The sequence below is a fragment of the Microcebus murinus genome, chromosome 5 (assembly GCF_040939455.1).
Source record: "Microcebus murinus isolate Inina chromosome 5, M.murinus_Inina_mat1.0, whole genome shotgun sequence".
NCBI lineage: Eukaryota > Metazoa > Chordata > Mammalia > Primates > Cheirogaleidae > Microcebus > Microcebus murinus.
The window spans coordinates 58,033,768-58,051,441 of NC_134108.1; positions in this window are offsets into that span (position 1 = coordinate 58,033,768).

Below are 17,674 nucleotides of genomic sequence, written 5' to 3' on the forward strand. Positions count from 1 at the left end.
GTTTTTTAAAAAAGTATAGTAACAGTTCACTATTAGCATCTGTTTTACTAACGTCCAAGAATGAGGGAAAGGGATAATTTATTATAAGAATAATTTATTCTCAAATAGATACTTTTTACATTGAACTCTATTATATGCATAGTACATACACACAATACTTATTTCAGTCTCTTCAGTAGGTATGTGTGAAATTTATTTTATTAAACTTTTTTTAGTGGAAAGTTATTTTTCTGCAATGCTTTCTACAGAATATAAATTGCTGCTAAGATTACAACAAAGGCCGGAGAACTGTTAATGCTAAGATAAATTCTGACACACCATTGTTCTTACTTGAGATATTTTTGCTGACAGATACCCCAAATAAAAATTTCAAAGCCCTGATAACTTTGTTTAAAAGTCCTAAAAATAATTCCATCCAGTAAAACCCAAACCAAGAATTAACTGGTCCTTATTATCAGAAATACTTGTAAAATTGAAAGACCATACAATTTGTGTATCTAACATATGTTATCATCACTGTAGGCAGAGTGTGTCTGGCCATGTGCATCTACACAGAAAGGAGAAACACTATTTAGACTGTGTTAGAGGACTCTTCTGTCTCTGTCTTTCAAAATGTTTTCGGCTTTTCCATCTATACTCACTCTTTGCAAAATCAGGAGTCTCATTTTCTGTTCTAGGTGCATCCGTTTTACCAGGGCCGAGAGTATGAACTGAAAGTGCTCTGGGAGCATCAGCAGGCCACCACCTTCCTCAGTGCCTTCAGCTCTTCTAAGCATTTGTGGCAAGCTACTAGCTCCAGTTTTAATTTTGCAGCCTCAAATCACCCCTCATAAAACAAACTGGGCTATTTTAAAATTTGTTAAATATTAAAATACCTAATTGTTAAAGAAGGTGAATTTCTTAAGCCTGGTGGTACGCTGATAAACCACCAACTCTTGGGAGGAAAAAAAAAGCCCCAATTTGTAGGGCTTTCCAATTTTTGTCATGTAAATGCCCTCATCTTGGCTGATTTTAAGCTACTGATGTGAAGTCACTTAATGCCAAGTAGGGATGAGATGCACACACTTTGTTCTTTTGAGTTGATATGAACTAGCTCCAGGTCCCCACAACCAGATGAAGTTATTAAACATCAATCTCATAATTTCTGAAAAAAAGGCATAATAAGCTATAGCTAGCTTTCCCCCAGAGGTGGTATTATCTGTAGTCAAATGGTCCTTCAAAATCTCTGAAATTCCTATTTGCCATCTAATATATTGCAAGAACAAAATTAACAGAAATTTTTCTAGAAAAAAAATCTGATAATCATACTTAGAGTAATTAAAAATAGTAAAAAGGTAAGCTTTGAAAAACTATAAGGAAAAGCAAATTATTTTTTCTGATGTAAATCTGACATAAATCATGTAAACTGATAGAGCACTGTGTTTGTGGGATTATAATTTTTTTTAAAAAATTTCCCTACATTTCCATGGGCTTTGAAAATTATATCCCCAAATAAATTGTGGCATTTCCTTTCTGCATGTTGGTGCGATTTTACATTATGAAATTGTCATGTAGATTCATTACACCTATTTTCCAAACACAAATGACCATAATTCAAATATGTACCTATCATATACCAAGCTCTAAACTGCATAGAAACATTCTATCACTAATGTATTTGCAGGCTCACTGCTAAGATACTTACACAGTTTTACAATGAAGATTCTTGGTCCGGAAACCTCAGAATTTTTACTTTTGATACCTTTCTGCTTCAGGTACCAGCTTTTTGATCTAGATTTGAATGCCTTTATGTATTTGCTTTTATTGGGTTACAATGAGTAACAAACAACTTCGAAAATTTTAGTGGCTTTCAAAACAAAAGAGTATTTCTCACTCATGGGCATGTTGGCTGCTGTGAGTTGGTTGCTGTAGCTGATCTGCAGGATGTGATTCAGGTCAGATTCACTCCATCCAAGGACCACACAAAAGGCCCTGCCTGGGGTATGTTCTTCTGGTAGCAGAGGGCACTAAAGAGAGAGAACTAGCAGCAACATGAAAAGCATTAAAGGCATCTTAGTGGACACAGCGCTCATCAAGTCTGCTCACGTTCTGTTGGCTAAAGCAAGTCGTGTCCAGTTCAGTCATTGGTCACAGACTACTCTTTCTAAGAGGAGCCATTGTAAGTCACCTCCAAAGTTTTGGAGAACAAATGATTCTGAACAATAATACCCTAGGTAGCACAATGTACCACAGATATTTGAGTTCACTGTAGGTAGCCAAAATATGTCAAAATAATATGAAAGGAAATAACATCTTAATTAAAAAAAAAGAAATACATTACTGATTACATTGGTTTAGTTCAGAATTTTTAGAAGGATCCTCATTTTTTGTAAGATTTTCCCAAATATCACTGCTGTTTAATTCTATCCAAGATAAAAAATAGGATAAACTAATAAAAATGTTTCTAAATCTTTGATGGTATAGCAATGGAAGCAATGGAGGGGAAACAAGAGTCATGAGGAATTCTCAAATTGGACAGAGCTACTTTTTGGCTGTTACTTTGAGTCTCAATTTTCTCATCTGTAAAATGAGAAAGTTGTTCTGAAGCTTTATGAGGTCATTCTAACTATAAAGCTCTTATTATAATGCTTTTTATTGTCACCTAATTAACAAAACATATCTTTTTGCAATTCTTATTATAGTTTAGCTCATTGTTTTTCTTAGAATTATGGCAGAGTGATGGAATTTTAATTTTCTTTTATTCATATCTTTCCTTATTAAAATGGATTTGAGATAAAGTAATGGAATATGATCTTCCTTGTTTTTAATTTTAATATTCAAGCTCACCTGGCTTTAAAACATTCAACCCACTAAAAATACTCTTCCTTTATGCTGAGATTTGCTAGTTTAACATCATTATATGTGAGAATCACCTGGGAGCTTGTTTAAAATGTAAATTTCCAATCCTCAAAACCTTGAAGATCTGATACTAGATAGAACCTTGATAACTACATTTTTAACAAACCCCAAGTTTCCAAAGTCATCTAAGCAGTATAAACCCTATAAGTTATTTTGGCAATAATGGAAAAAAATAACCTCATAGACTGGGATACTACATACTTAGTACAATAATTTAAAATTAGTTGTTAATACCATGCTTCTCATTCTTTATTTGGTTTTGTATTTTGTCTTCATGAATTTATCCATTTAGTGTATCTAAGTGATGAAATTAAGTTTATATGTAAACTTTAAAAATGTAGAAACCAAAATATCTTAATGTTCCTTTGAAATGAAAATGCTTCTATTAGTATAGCTTTCTCCACATGCATACAGGGTAGATCAATCTCAGAATGGAATACTACAAAATTAGAAGTACTGTTGGATTATTACACCCAATCTCTCTGCTTCTTCTCCTATTTCCTTGCAATTAATCTCTATAGCCATAATGTTCTGTTTAAAACATAGTCAGATCGTATCATATTTGCACTTAAAAAACCCTCCAGAATAAAAATCAAAGCCCTTATCTTGGCTACCTGTAGGATCTTATCTCCACAACTCCTTCCCCCATCCCCTTCCGTGTTCCTTGCTAAAATGCCCTGGGTAGGATATTCTTCCCTATATATCTTCACTATTCTAGCTCTTACTTTCTTCAGGTTCCTGCTCAAATATTGATTATGCACAGAGAGACCCTTATTGACCATCCAAAATAAAATAGCATATTCCCTTCTATCTATCAATTTCTAGCCCCTGTAACCACCTATATTTTTATTTTTAATACTTATGACTATTTGACACATGTATCCATTTGTATCCAGTCCTCTATAAGGTTAAACTTTATCAGCACAAGGACGTTGTTTTGTTCACTGCTGTATTGCCAGGGCTTAAATTAGTACCTGGTACATAGTAGGTACTCGATAAATATTTGTTGAATGAATATTAGACATTATCCACAGCTTGTCCTATCTCTATTGTAAGGAAAGACTATTAAAATCCAAGTTTTATAAAGTAGGCCATGTTTTTAAAGGCAGTTTTATTTTCTCTTAATTTCCCATCTATTTTGAAAGTCATTTTAATTTATTAGTTTTAGATTTATCATCCCATTGGCAAACTATTCTTTCCATCTTCTTCTTGTCTATTTTTCAATTATGTGTGATACTTCACTGTGAATTATGGCAATTTAAAGTTGATATTTAATTTCAACAAGTTTTAATTACTTAATTGAAATATGAAACTCCGACTATGAATTCAGTGTTGGTGAAAGGTACCAGATTTACATTCCCATAAAACTAAACACTTACTTTCTTGGGATACATATATGGGGAAGGTATATGAATGGGTAATAATATTCAGGATTTCATCTGAAAATTAGAAATCTTGATTTAAAAACAAACTAAGTGAAAGAATGATTTGTTCCTCAGCATCTTCTGATACATGCCAAAATATGTACCGGTAGAGGTTTTTATGCCATAAAGACAAGCCTTCCTCTAACAGAACTGAGGTTATTTAGACAATAGTTTCAAAACACTTTGAAAACTGAAAGGAAAAAACTATCTGTTGAAATGTATAATATAGTTTTAGCAAAATAAGATTGATCCACATTAAAATTGTCCACCTATTTGCACATTTCTCCCTCCCTCACCTAGATGTCCCTGCTTCCTACTTCCTGCCTGCACTAGTGCTTGGAAATGCCCTATGTGTCAGTACACTGTCGAACAACCTACAATTCTGCTTAGACTGAAGCTCAAGTAACACCTGTCCTAAGAACTTAAGCTCAACACCAAACATGCAAGCTGAGTAGCAAGCCCAGAAGATTCTCCAAATGATGTATAATTTTAGAGTCAAAAGAGGCCAGGCTATGGGATCTCCTATGTTTAGCTCGTAGAAAAATTCATTCCGCTCCAATGTGAATGGTTTTTATACCATTTTATTGCCGGTGGACATATCTTAAATTATCATGTGAGATCTCAGCTTTTATATAACTATACCTGGTGGCATGTTGATTATACTGGACTGCTTCCATCATGGAGGGGGAAGCATTTTGTTCTTTCTGGAATAAACACTCTTGATATGGATTTGCCTTCCCTGTGCAGTACCTCTGCCAAAACTACCATCTGTGGATTTAGAGAATGCCATGTCCGCCATCATATCATAGTATTCCACACAGCATTGCTTCTGATCAAGCAAGCCTCATGAAATCCAATGGGCTTACCACATTCCCCACTATCCTGAAGTCCCTGGCTTGATAGAATGATGGAATTGAAGACTCAGTTACAGTGCCAGCGAGGTAGCAAAACCTTGAAGGGCTGGGACAAGGTTTTCCAAAAGGCTATATATGCTCTGAATCAGTATCAATATGTAGTGATGTTTCTCCCATAGCCAGTCTTCATGGGCCCAGGAATCAAGGGGTGGAAATGGAAGTAGCACCACTCACTATTATCACTAGCAATGCACTAGCAAAATTTTTGCTTTCTCTTCCTGTGACCTTATACTCTGCTGGACCAGAGGTCTTAGTTCCAAAGGAAAGAAGCCTTCCACCAGGAGATACAACAATGATTCCATTGAACTGGAAGTAAACTGCCATCTGGCCACTTTGGGCTCCTCATGTCTTTGAGTCAACAAGAAAAAAGGGAATCACGGTGCTTGTTGGGGTGATTGATCCTGACTATCATGGGGAAATTGGACTGCTAATGGATGCAAGGAAGCATATATCTGGAATACAAGAGATTCCCTCGGGGCCATCTCTTAGTATTACCATGCTCTGTGATTAAGATCAATGGAAAACTACAGTAACCTGATGTGGCAGGACTACTAATGGCCCCGACTCTTCAGGAATGAAGATTTGGGCCACCCAAGCTGGTAAAAAAAAAACTACAACCAGCTAAGATGCTTGCTGGAGGCAAAAAGAATACAGAATAGGTAGTAGAAGAAGGTATTATGAATACCAGCTATGACCACGTGACCAGTTACAGAAATGAGGACTGTAGCCCAGGCGTGGTGGCTCACGCCTGTAATCTTAGCACTCTGAAAGGCCAATGCAGGCAGATCTTTTGAGCTCAGGAGTTCTAGCCCAGCCTGAGCAAGAGCAAAACCCCATCTCTACCAAAACAATAGAAAGAAATTAGCTGGACAACTAAAAAAATATATATCTAAAAAGAATTAGCCAGGCATGATGGCACATGCCTGTAGTCCCAGCTACTTGGGAGGCTGAGGCAGGAGGATCGCTTGAGTCCAGCAGTCTGAGGTTGCTGTGAGCTAGGCTGACACCATGGTACTCTAGCCCAGGCAACAGAGTGAGACTCTGTTTCAAAAATAAAAAATAAATGAGATCTGTAATTGTCATTATTATTTCATCATGTTCATTTGAATACCTGTATGTGTAGCAAAATCTTTGTTTTCTTCCTGCTTTTATCCCTTATCATGTAATATAAGATGTATTGAGTTTATATCATAGTACTTAAGTATTGTTAACTTCACATCATAGTATTTAAGTTATGGGATATTGAGGGGAAGAGTAAACATCATCCAAGGACTTTATATACTCATCTGGGAAAAGGTTAGTATATTTTTGGTTGTATGCAGGGTAGTTGTATCACATTAGGTGGAAGTATGATTTTGTTATTGTCTTTACATGGTGATTAAGTATGGTTTAAGGAGATGCATATGGGTGCCAACTTGACCAGGGGGGAACTTGTGGTGGTTAGTTTTATGTGTCAACTTGGCTGAGCCATAGGGTGCCCACATATTTGGCTAAACATTCTTTTGGGCGTTTCTGTGAGGGTGTTTTGGATGACATTAACATTTAAATTGGTGCCCTTTGAATAAAGAAGATTGCCATCCATAATGTGACTGGGTCCTATCCAATTATTTGAAGACTTTTTCAGAACAAAAAGACTGGCCTTCCCAAAACAAGACAGAATTTCTCTAGCAGACTGCCTTTGGACTTCATCTGCAGCATTGACTCTTTCTGATTCTACTGAAGACTGCCTTCAGAATGGAACTTCAAACATTGGCTCTCCTGGATCTCCAGCTGCCAGCCTGTCCTGCAGATTTTGTACTTGCCAGCCTTCATAATAACATGAGCCAATTCCTTATGATAAATCTCTTTTTCTGTATATATACATCCCATTTGCTCTGTTTCTCTGGAGAACCTTAATGAATATACTTCCCAACAAAGCCAAAAAAGCTTGTTGCTTAGAAATTATATGCAGGAAATTAAAGATATTTTATTAACTGGATTCAAAATATTTCACAGGTATTGAAGTCCATGACATACAATCATGCAAAGCTAACAGAAGTTTGCATTACATAAACCTTAGCTAAGAGATCTAGTCATTCACTGAGCTTTAAATGTAGACTTTTCTATTCCAATGCTCTTGCCTACTTTACAAACATCTACTTTATTTTTTAATAAGCATAATTGTTGTAGAAGTTTTGCTTTCTTATGACCTTGAGACTCAGAATACTTAAGTTTAATACTTTATCGTTGCAGACATTTTTAAATCCTATTAGCTGACGTAATAACACTGATGTACAATGAAATCTATTTCAACTTTCATGTATTAACAATAATGGTAACTTCATTTCTTTTTTATAAAATATTTTTGTTGCATACAAAGCTACTTAATTTCTGTAGGCTGAATACAAACTAGGAAGAAAAACTTGGCTACTACATTCATTAAATCAATTACATATGAAATTGGACCACAGAAAAAAGTAAAAAGTTATGGGATATATTTTTAGAATCATCTCAAAAACTTGTGAGATATTGAAGCTCTGTAGAACAGTTTACAAAACAGAATAAATTATAGTGTAGCATTAGTAGACTTCTTACAAGAAGAAAAGCAATTTTTGAAGTTCCTTCAAGGACAAAAGATAATGGATGTTTTTATAGTTTGCATCTGGACTAACTCTATTAGTGTCATTAGTGGTAATGTATTCCAGAAGCCATTTAATGTAATTATGCAGATAATTTTTTTTCATTAAGAATGTTGTGGAATTTCAAATAAGAACATTTTTTAGGTGAAATCTTTGAATCTTTTAAGAGTAGTTCCTTCAAAAGGTCTATTACCTATACAGTAAGTAATAGGGAAACTCTAGGTTAAGAGCCTACTAAAAATCTTCACTTTTGTAACTCACCTACATATTGGTACAACCTATTCCTTTAAGTTGCTAAGTCAAGATAGAAAAGAAAAGAACTCTCCAAATTCCTTTACTTTTAGGTCTTAGCCTAGATATGTTTAAAATATAAGCATTACTACTATATGAAAATACTTTAATTATAGTGGACACATTTTTTCCCCTATTCAACCATATTTTAACCGTTCTTGAATCATCGTTCTGATTTTCTTGGGAAACCCACCCCTCTAAGACTCTCAGGACATGTGGGTTGGGTGGAGCCGATTACTTGGTGTTAGACGTTAGTATGTGAACTGAGGACTGGACAGTTAGAGCATTTCAGCTCCTCACCCTTCCCCAGAGTGATTATTTAAAGAGATGGCCAATAAAATTAATTCTGAGCCTCAGGTGGAACTCTCCAACCTGGGGGTCCTGGCAGTACATTTGCTTCCAAATGCAAGAGTTGTAATAGTCATATACTACTATTTTGAAGAAAATATTTTTATAAGCAACTTTTCCTCCCACTCATTTACTATAAAGGGCAAGTTTCCTTTGTCTTTTCCAGTAGTTTCCTAGCTTTCACACACAATATTCATGTGCTTTTGTTCTTTTGGAAGTTGGTATGTATTTGTGTTCTTGGATTGTAAACTCCTGTGGCAATTATAAATAATATTGATATCAGAGTTGTTCAGAATTTTCCACACACTTAGTAACAAGTGCTTAACAATGTCATTAGGATTGGTGGTTTGAAAATTTTTGTCTAGTGTAAAGTCCTTCACTCACATTTGACTTATCTCAGAGGACCGTGGGTTGGACAGTAATGGTACCTCAAGAACTTTTAAATGTTGAGCTTTATGATGATGCAGAAGTGGTAAGACTTTCTTTTGTGAAATTTGTCTTGTGACTTGACCTTACAGGGCAAATATTCCTAACCTACAGCACAAACCCATTCTCATATTACTCTTTCTTTTAGTTATTTATTGTTGCATTGTAACCACTCTGAATGTATGACTTCAAATAATAATGATTTATTCTTTCTGATGATTCTGTGGATTGTTTGGGCAAGTCTGCTGTTCTGGAAGTTGGTATGTATTTGTGTTGCCTTGGTATGTATTATGTATCTGTGCTGACTTGTGGCTTCATTCAGCTAGCTGATTGGCTGGGCTTGGATTCAGCTGGTTTATTGGCTGGGACAACTTGTTTCTCTCTTCTCTCTGTATTTCCAAGAGTGCAAGAATAGAATTTATAAGGTCCCTTGTAGCTTGGCCTTGTGAGCTGTGTAGGGTCATTCTTATGGCTGTATTTTCTTGATCAAAACAAGAATCAGTCCAGCTATCATCTACCACTTGATAAGAGGAGCAACACAATCTCATTGTAGAAAGCATGCAGGATGGGGGCTATTGTGATCATCCTTGGAAACAATATACCACACTTTTGTTTTTATTTATAATCACGGAAAAAAACCCAATTGGACCTTTTTATTCCCTAATCCTCTTTATGCATACAGTAGAATTCTTCCTGAACCATTTGATACTCAGAAAAGTACTCAAAATGAAGTATATTGCTTTTCATTTGGAAGTAAATATTTCTGAAGTGGAAACTATTAGAACATGCAGTTATTTATAAGTACACATGTGCTAGTCTATTTTCTTTGGCTTATATATACAACTAAGCTGATAATTTATGAAATATATAGGTTTTGCTCTTATTTTAAAAGTTAAAACACAAATATTGTTATTGCTATCCATTTTGCCTTTTACTTTGTTTTATTGTGTTTTAATTTTTGAAAACATAAATGCTTTGGAAGAGCCATACAGACCTTTGAACCAAAACATTGCATTATATAAGTTTGAAAAGTGTAGCAGTAGGTTAAAGATGCTTGTCTTTTGCTTTTGAGATTTTTAAATTTTCTATGAAATGTGATTTATTCAAAAGTTATATATTATTTATATAGTTTTAAAACAAGAAAAACTCTTAAGAATACAAGTAAATGTATAAAATATAAAGAAATTCATAGAAATGGTAAATAACAAATTCAGGATGGTGGTTATCTCTGGTGAGGAAGAGGGAAGTCAATGAAGGAGCCAAGATTCAAGGGTAAATCATATGTTGGCACTGTTTTATTTCTTAAACTGTATGGTAGGTATGCAGGTATTTGCATATTTTTTATATCTTTCTATGTAAAAAAACTACAAAATTTTAAAGAGAATTTTATATTTTATATTTATCATCTAATTAAGATACCATTCAAATCTATGCTACATGAAGCTCTTTCAGAAATTAACTTTTTTAAATTGGTTTCTAAATTGTTGCCTCACTATAAGAGTTAATTCTGAAACCTCATCCTTCTGACACAGTACCATTTTACCTTTTTCTTTTCTTTCCAAATTAAAAGCCTATGCTAATAATGGCAGAGAAAGAGGGCATCCAGCAACTCCTCCATTGGATACATACACCTTCTAACTCAGTGCCAATAGCCTCTCCACTTAGTACACTTAGTTGCATCTGAGAGGTTTTATACATGGTACATTTTGTAAAATACCCAGGGGGTATGTATGGGAATAGTATGTCTACATATGAAAAAAATGCTTGCAAAGTGACTCCAGAAAACTTTAATTCCTTTAACAAATTATAGCTAAATCTTATTCTGACAAATGTTGCAGAAAATAGTTTCTCATTTTTTTCCCAGTATCCTAAAAATATTAATTTCTAACAGACATTTTAAGTTGAAAAGTTTTTTTCTGAATACTATTTACAGAGATTCCAAGAAAAAAATTAAGGTCCTCTGGTCAATTTGATTTTAAATAGGAGATGGAAAATAGAACCAACTTAGATTGACTGTATCATACAGAAGAGGAAGAGAAATTATATGGAAGTCAGTTCATGCTCCGTTTTTATTTTCCCCTCACTTTTATTAAGGTATAATTGATGAATAAAAACTGCATATATTTATAGTATACAACATGATATTTTAATGTATATATAAGCTAATGAACATATCCATCATTTCACATACTTATATTTTGTGGTCAGAATATATAATATCTAATCCCTTAGAAACTTTCAAGTATACAATGCATTTTTATTAACTATAGTCCCCATGATATATATATCTCCAGAACTTATTTATCCTATCTAACTGAAACTTTTTACCCTTTAACCAATATCTCCCCACACTTACCCTCAGCCCCTGGCAACCACAATTCTACTCTTTTTTCCATGAGTTCAACCTTTTAGGTTCCACATATAAGTGATATCATGCAGTATTTGTCTTTCTGTGCCTAGCTTATTTCTCTTAACCTACTGTCCTCCAGGTTCATCCACAGTGACAGGATTTCCTTCTTTTTTAAAGCTTCATAGTATTTCATTGCACATATGTGCCATAATTTCTTTATCCATTCATCCATTCATAAACACTTAGATTGATATTCTATATCTTGGCTATTGTGAATAATGCAGCAATGAATATGGGCATGCAGGTATCTCTTCAACATACTGATTTCATTTCTTTTGGATATATACCCAGAAGTGAGATTGCTGGCTCATGTGGTAGTTCTATTTTTATATTTTTGAGAAACCTCCACGCTGTTTTCCATAATGGCTGTACTAATTTACCATCCCATCAACAGTATACAAGGGTTCTCTTTTCTCCATATCCCATGTAACACTTGCTATCTTTTGTCTCTTTGATAATAGCCATTCTACCGAGTGTGAAGTGATAGTTCATTGTGGTTTTAATTTGCATTTCCCTGATCATGAGTGATATTGAGCATTTTTAAAATATACCTATTGACCAGTTATATGTCTTCTTTTGAGAAATATCTATTCAGGTCCCTTGCCCTTTTTTTTCATTATTGAATTGTGCTATTATTTTCTTGCTATTGAATTGAGTTCCTTATTATATTTTAGATATTAACCTCTTATCAGATTTATGCCAATATTTCTTCCCATTCCACAGGTTGTCTGCTCACTCTATTGTTTTTTTTCCTTTGCTGTGGAAAGCAATTTAGTTTGATGCAATCCCATTTATTTGTTTTTGCTTTTATAGTCTATGCTTATTACCCAGACCAATGTCAAGAAGTTTTCCCCTATGTTTTCTTCTAGTAGTCATACAGTTTCAGGTCTTACAGGATTACACTTAAGACTGTAATCCATTTTGAGTCAGTTTTTTTTAAATGATGTGAGATATACGAAATTTCATTTTTCTTTACATGATATCTAGTTTTCCCAACACCATTTATTGAAGAGATTGTCCTTTCCCCATTGTGGGTTCTTGGCATGTTTATTAAAGATCAATTGACTATAAACATGTGGGTTTATTTCTGGGCTATCTGTTCTGTTCCATTGGTCTATGCACCTGTTTTTATGCCAGTCCCATGCTGTTTTGATTACTATAGCTTTGTAACATATTTTGAAATCAGATAGTGTGATGCCTCTGGCTTTGTTCTTTTTGCTCAAGATTGCTTGGACTCTTCGAGGTCTTTTGTGGTTCCATACAAATTTTAGAATTGTTTTATCTACTTCTGTAAAAAATGTCATTGGAATTTTGATAGGAATTGCATTGAATATCTAGATTACTTTGGGTGATATGGGCATTTTAATAACATCAATTCTTCCAATCCATCAATGCAGGATATCTTTCCATTTATTTGCATTTTCTTTAATTTCTTTCATCAATGTGTTCTAGTTTTGAGTGTACACAGCTTTCACCTCCCTGCTTAAATTTATTCTTAAGTATTTTATTTTTTTGGCTGCTATTATAAATGGAGTTATTTTCTTGATTTTATTTTCAGATATTTTGTTGTTAGTGTATAGAGATGCTAATGATTTTTGTGTGTTGATTTTTATATCCTATAACTTTACTGTGTTCAAATATTAGTTCTAATAGTTTTTTGGTGGAGTCCCTAAAGACTCTTTAGGGTTTTCTATATGTAAGTTCATGTTGTAGGCAAACAGAGACAATTTGATTTCTTCCTTTCCAATGGGATGCCTTTTACTTCTTTTTCTTGCCTACTTGCTCTGGCTAGGATGTCCAGTACTATATTGAATAGTGGTGAGAGTGGGCATCTTCATCTTGTTTCTGATCTAAAAGGAAAATATTTCACCTTTTTGCATGCTCTGTATTTAAAACCTGGCAGTTTCAGTTACTTTATACTATACTCAGGAGAATACTGACATATTTGTATTCCATCCACCTCTATTCAAATTGCCTTCCTTTTTCCTAACTCAAAGTAATCCAGTATACCATTCCTATCTTTTAAAAGCTAGAAAATCTTAGAGAGTGTTTTTTGTGCTTTAACTAGGAAGTAGTATTAAATATAAACAAATGTATTATCCCCAAATGTAACCCCTCATAGTTTTAGTTGACTGAACATGTTAAACAAGGAAATTTTAATGTATGTCTAAATTTTTTTAAAATAGTCTACTTTTTAAACTGTCTTGAAAACAAATAAACATTTGGATGAAGATATATGTAAGAAGATATATGAAAAAAGAAGTGATATGGTTCAAGCAAGCCTCCTTCTGGGAAGTTACTAGAAGCCTGGCTGCAGTTTTTCTATAAAGATTTCTCCACACCCTGGATATTGCCTACTACCTATAAAAAAATGTGTGGCCTCTGATTTACATTCACTTTCTGTTCCTTCATATTTTTTCGGTTACAGAGGCATCATTTAGGACAGAGCCTAGCATGTGGTAGGTACTTAATATAATTTCCTGAATTGAAATTAAGTTGTTTTTACTGGGGTCAGGCATAAAAGGTAGGTTCAATAAATAGTTAGATGTTACTGAAAACCTGTTATTCTGATGGCTTCATGATTTTTGTACGTGTGTGTGCATGAGAATGTGTGTGGGGGGGGAAGAAAGAGATAAACTAGTAAAACTAGCACACTTAAAGCTGCACACAATTTCTACAATTCTTTTTTGTTCTCATCTCTCTATCCTTGCCCATTTGATTCTCCCCAAATGTAATCATGGTCTTACCATTTTTTAATCTCTTTTTTTTAGCCTTGCAGCCCTTCAGGCACCATCCTCTGTATCCTTTTTAGACTTCTTTTACTGATCACTTAGAGTCACCACCAGCTCTTCCGTCCCACCTAACCTCCCTGCTTTCATCCTTACCCCTCTCCAACCTATCTGATGCACGTTAGGTCAATTCTTTTCCTTCCAGAAGGGTTATATTCATTGGATCTCTCCTCTACAGTGGCTCTTAATTGCCTTTTGAATCTAATTAAAACTTCTTCAAGACCCACTACCAATTAACTCTATGCACTGTCTCCCTCAGCAGCCTTCTTATGCCAGGCGCCAGCTCCTGTTCTCTGACACAGTTGACCAAACCTGCTCACCCTCTGCCATTTCCTGCTTTCCTGTCTTACGCTGTGCCAGCTGCCTCCTACCTAGAGTGCCCACATTACTTCTTTCTGCCAAAGCATTCTTTCTCCTTTTTTTTTTTTTTAAAAAAAAAGTACTAAATCACTTTTCCCTCCTATTTTGATTACTCTAAGAATCCCAATCGACTGAACTTAGGTTTTTTCTTTTGGAAACGCATGTGTGTTTACGTACCTGCATTATCAAGTCCTTGTTGCAGGGATCAGTGCCCACACAACTTGGTGCAGGGACTCCACGCACTTGGCAATAAGTTTTGCTGTCTTTGGTATAGTGGTTTGGCTTTTCCCATAACCGGGAGGAAGTGCCTCTAGTGTTAAGTCCTCGGTTCACGTTGAACCTGCATCCTCCCTGAAGGTCCTGGTTCCTGCCTCAACTTCCCTTCCCCACCTGCAAAATGGCTGCCCTCAGAACCTCAGGCAGCCACAGCCACTCCTCTCCCCCATCGCAGTGCGGTGGGACACAGAAGGCCTCCAGGTGTTCAGAAGGCAACTATCTAGGATAGTCTATCTAGGAGAGTATATCTAGGAGAGTCACCTAGATAGTCTCTTCCCTGCCAGACGGCTTCCTGGGCTTCCTGAGGTGGCTTGCAAAGTGCCCGGGTCCCAAAAGGTGGCAGGGGAAGGAGGAGGAGGTGACCACAACGCTAGGTCTCGCTGCTCCGCCTGGCGTGGCGGCTCCAGCCCCCGACAGCCTCTTGCCTCCCGACGTGAGTTCTTGAGAAGACAGCGCCTTTGTAAACCTTAACCCCAGCACAGCCCCGGGCGGCCACTGCGCGGCCAACACGAAGAGGAAGGGCGGATCAGGCCCTCGCGCGGCCCTGGGCTAGACCCTTCCTGGCCTGTGTTTCTGCAGCTCCGGGCAGGGCGGTGCGCGCAGACACCGTCTCGGCCGCGCCCGACACTTGCTGCGAGGCCGGGCTTCCACGACGGACGCCACGCCTGCCTGGGCGCCCCAGGGGGCCTTCCCGCATACACAAAGGGAGGGACTGCCCTGGGCCACTCCTCCTCTGCCAAGTGGCAGAAGGACCGGCGGAAAGGCCGTTGGGGAGTTGGAAAGACTACCTGAGTGGAATGGGACTCCAGAGTAGCGGAGGGTACGCCAGAGTGGGGACTGGCTGTCTTCATAGCGCCCCTCCTGGCGACCCCGGGGTGTTGTGCGGCGTCTGTGGGATCCAAACTGTCTTTATTTCCAAGCCCAGTGGCTGGATGAGGGTCCTTGCCCGCTGGAACTCTCCACAGGTGTCCTGTATAGATTCACGATACGCTGCTGGTGGTTAGTGCTGCTGCTCCTGCTAATGCTGCTCCTGTTGCTTCCTGTGTATATATGTGTGCGCACGCGCGCGTGTGTGTGCACGTGTGCGTGTGTTTGATTTTAAGTGTATGATCCCAGTATTCTCTTCTTGACTAATTCAGGCTGCTATAAATGACACCCAGAGAAGGACGCTATAACCATCAAGAGTTTGGAAGATGTTAAGTAAAAAGTGCTTTGCAGGAGTAGGGCTAGCCGTGGCATCACGGCGGAGCTATAATCGCTGCGGTTACTGGTATGTGGCACTGGTGGCTTCCATGACTGAATATCCTAAACAAAAAGTCTGCTGAGTGGCAGCCCCGATTTAAAAACTCTTCAGAATCGGGGCTGCCTTCCATGGATAATGTAATTGAGATGACTGTCCCTGCATTTCTTTCCCCACACTAATAGACGTAAGCTATATGGTTATTTTTCAGTTAAGAATATTTCTTGTTGGACAGTCATAGCATAGACCGCCACTGGAGTTAGCCCTTCACTTTGGACTTGCACTTTACATAATGCTTTCCTGTACATTATTTAATTTGAGCCCTAGTTCAACCCTGTTGGAAAGATTTTTTAAAAGTGGTTTTATCCACATTCTGCCCATGAAGAAACTGAGATTTGAAGATGTCAGCTGACTTTCCCCAGTTGCTGGCTAGTAAGTGCAGCGTGGTAGACAAACACACATGTTCTGACTGCAAGCCCATTGCTCAGTTCCATTAATAAATACTGCTGGGTGCTGCCTGTGGTCCACGTCCTCTCCCCCCCGTCACGTTACTTTGGGATAAAGGCAGAGGGAGAAAGTACCATTCATGGTGAAAATAGGCCACAGTGTGGGGGGAGGACTAATTCACCGGGCTCTGAAGGAAGCGAAGTTCAGCTCCACAGGCTGAACTGATACCTTTGGTGAGAGTGTCTGGAGGGGGGGATGTTTTTCCTATTCTGGAAAATACTTACATGGATGGGTGTCTTTTCAATGAACTCACTTGAAAAAACTCACTTCTGAACCGTAAAACTGAACAAGCCTACTGTACGGGAAGAAATGTCAGACGAAACCTTGGCTGAGTTAAAATAGCATTCGCCGGACTCCCTCTTTGCTGAGGAAGCATTCTACCTGTTATTAACCCTGGCTTCTGACACAGAACTCTGGTCTCAATGCCTGGGGAAAGCTGGGGCGTCTCCTAGAGACTGAAGGCTTGCCTGCTACAGCCTCCACATGTGAGAGCTAAGGACTGGGGGAGTGATTTTTCCTACCTTTGTTTGGAAACTTTTCTGGTGTAGAACGTAGGGTCCGCTCTGGTTAAACTTTTCAAATCTCTACTCAGGAATTTCCTAGAACTGGATGTTTAGAAACTTTTGCATAAGTCATATGCACAGTCACCTTCATAAGTGTTTGGCTAGGAGGGGTTGAGGGAAAGAGTGCGGAGTGAGGAGGGAGAGGAGGAACAGCGGGAGGGAGGATTGGATCTGAAACAAAACATTTGAACAGATTAGGCGGCTATAAAATCAAGAGTAGTTCCGAGCCGATGCCACTGTGAGGCGCCAAAGTTCTACTCGGCTAAAGCCTGGCGCCGCCTTCTTGGGTACAAGGACAGAAGTCCCAGGGAACAGATGCACTGGGGGAAGAGAGCAGGGAGGAAGGAGGGAAGGGGAAGAAAGGAGGGGTGGGGCTAGGGTGTCCTTTATTCTTCAGTTAAACTCGCCTGGGAGACTTTGTTACATAACAAGTCTGTGCGTGGGGGAAGAAGACTTTGTTAGAGGGAAAGGAGGAGGGTGTGAGTGGGGGAAGCTCTTGGACAAGAAGAAAATCTCGGGCTACTGAGCCGACCTGAGAGCACAAACGGCCCTCTTCGCTTCAGAAATTTCTTGGGCTTCTTCTCAAACTGGGGCCACGACCTTTTCTAAA